Source organism: Centroberyx gerrardi, chromosome 5 (assembly GCF_048128805.1).
Source record: "Centroberyx gerrardi isolate f3 chromosome 5, fCenGer3.hap1.cur.20231027, whole genome shotgun sequence".
NCBI lineage: Eukaryota > Metazoa > Chordata > Actinopteri > Beryciformes > Berycidae > Centroberyx > Centroberyx gerrardi.
Window position 1 is genome coordinate 19,039,138 of NC_136001.1, and position 2,524 is coordinate 19,041,661.

Below are 2,524 nucleotides of genomic sequence, written 5' to 3' on the forward strand. Positions count from 1 at the left end.
TCCTTGCTGTGACAACCAAAGCTGTAATGTTGTTTTGAGGGGTGAGATATATTTAAGACTTTCCTACTTTCCTCGCTGTCTCCAGTGGCTGCTGTGTTTTTTTGTAACAAACTAAACAGCTGTATCATCTCTTCATTTTCGGTGTCTCTTTTTTTCTCTTTATTTCTTGATCTTTCACATTCATAGATGATTCAGTCACTATTGGAGGAGCACAGCCATGCCATGATGTTGAAACACTATGACTACCCGACCAAACATTTATTACCTCCACTCAATCAACACTCAACAATGGGGCCTTTATTTTTACTGGGGAAGAGGAGGAGGGACTCAGGTGGGCAGGCCGTGCGGGGAGACTGACAGCTGAGCAGGTAATTTCACACATTTCATATAGTGACACACATACTGTTGCATGGCGTACAAATTCCAAAATACAAAGGATTTCATAAGCTTGTGAAAATACATTTCCAAACTGTAACCTCTGATCCTCTTTATTTGCTGCTCTCTGTGTGAACAGGGGCAGAGGACCTCCACATCCTCCCTGGAGAATCACACACACAGGACTGGATCGGATGTAAAGAGACAGAATGATGTTGATGCTGATAGAGAGACAGATGTGCCCGCTGTCGGTTGGACAGACATTAGATCAAGACCACAGCCCTGCATCTCTCTGCCTCACAGGTCTCACTGGTCAGCTCACCTGTCCGTCACCTGCTGAACCCTCCTGTCTCCGCCTCTTCAGGCCAACAACGCCCCCTTGATCCTCCCGGCAGAGATCCAATGACTGTCTCCACCCTGTTAGCCTAGTTTATTTGTTCATCCATCCTACTTTTGATTGGTTCAAGATCATGGTTGTCTTGCTGTCTGTTTCACCTGCCTGACTGACTCCTCTGACTCTGGTTGGCTCCCCCGCCTGACTCTGTCATGGTTACCTGATCCTCACTGCCCTGCTGACCCATCTGGCTACATCTGACCCCTCTGCCTGGCCATCGCACCCCTGGGTGTCCATTTACGTAGTCTCTTCTGTTTGTTATTGTTGTCAAGCCATTTTTACCCTTTGTGGCACACAGTAACTGCTTTTTTATTACTTTTGTATATAAGTTTACAGCTATCCCACCCGCCACCTCTGTCGAGAGAAACTCCTTTACAGCATCTCTAAAAGTGATGCAGTGTTCCTTCATTGTCCTTTTTTTTCTGCTACCTAGATGTAACATGTTCCACACACACCATCTGACTTAAGTTCTGAGTGCTCTAGGTGTTATGTTGTCATTTTTTGCTGGTAAAAGGAAGAGCTGTCAGCTGACTAATAGTACACCTTTAGCCTTGCCTGTAGCGCTGGGGGTTTCCTTGGCTGCATGGGCAGGGCCCTCCAGTTCTTGGGCTTGTGTTGGCCTTAAGGCTGTGGCTGCCATCCATATCTCTCTTCATGTTACCTCATTTGATAATCAGAAGTAGTCAGAAAATCAATCTATGCAGATGTCAAGTTAGAGTGAATGCAGTTTATTTCCCATCCTGATTCAAAGGTATCAAAGTGTAATTAACCATCCGATCAGAATGGCCAAGAGAGTGGTCAGAAAATATTCATCAATCAGATTATTTTGAGTTACTGAGACTATGCACCTATGCACCTCGTCCCTGTTGCAGGAATTTTTCTAATGGTGCTTCTGCTGGTGCTCAAACTAAATGGTGTCAGAAGACCTGGTCAAGACCATCTTTTAGTCATTTTACAGAATAGGGACTTGATCCCAAAATGGGCTAAACAACTGAAGAAGACTGCTTTGTACATATGATTTGACAACGGGGCTTTGTGAGCAATGATCACTTTGAGCCCCACTGAGGTGATTTTCCTCTACAAATAATGCTATTATAAAAACCATCATAGACTATGAAGTGGAAGCGGTGTTCAATAGATGTTTTCCCTACAAGTCTATTAATACTTATTGACACCCAAGTCTCTGACATTTCTGTGTAGGCTCCCTCCCAATATCTCCCTTGTAATTCTCAATCTTCTCCTCTTTCAGCAGTAGTCTGTGTGATCCCACCAAACATAGTGACTTGTTTTCTCCTTCTCAACAAGGTGGCCTGTGCCTCGTTAAAACTGTACACATATGATATTATAGATATGCATATATTATACTTATAGAGAGAGATCTATAGAGTGTGTCTATATGTGGTCAAAAAAATGTTTCAAACTGATGAGATAATATATGTTTTGTTTTTTTCTTCCTTATTTTTCTAACTGGCTGGAGGTCAGAGAGATCTCTTATTTCGAGTGTTGAGTGACGTGACTTTCCTCTGATTTGTACATTGTGAGAAAAGCCCTCAGCAGCAAGCAACATTCCCTGTCTGATTATACAGGACAGTCTGAAAAAATCCTGCCAGTCTGGCTTAAGAGCAGTCTATGGGAAATAGAGAAGCGTACTCCAAACTAAAATAGAAAAGATTACATTATTACATTCCTTTCTTGATGTAAAAACATTTGTTGAGACTCAGTTGAGACCACATGAAAAAAACAAAAAAAACATTA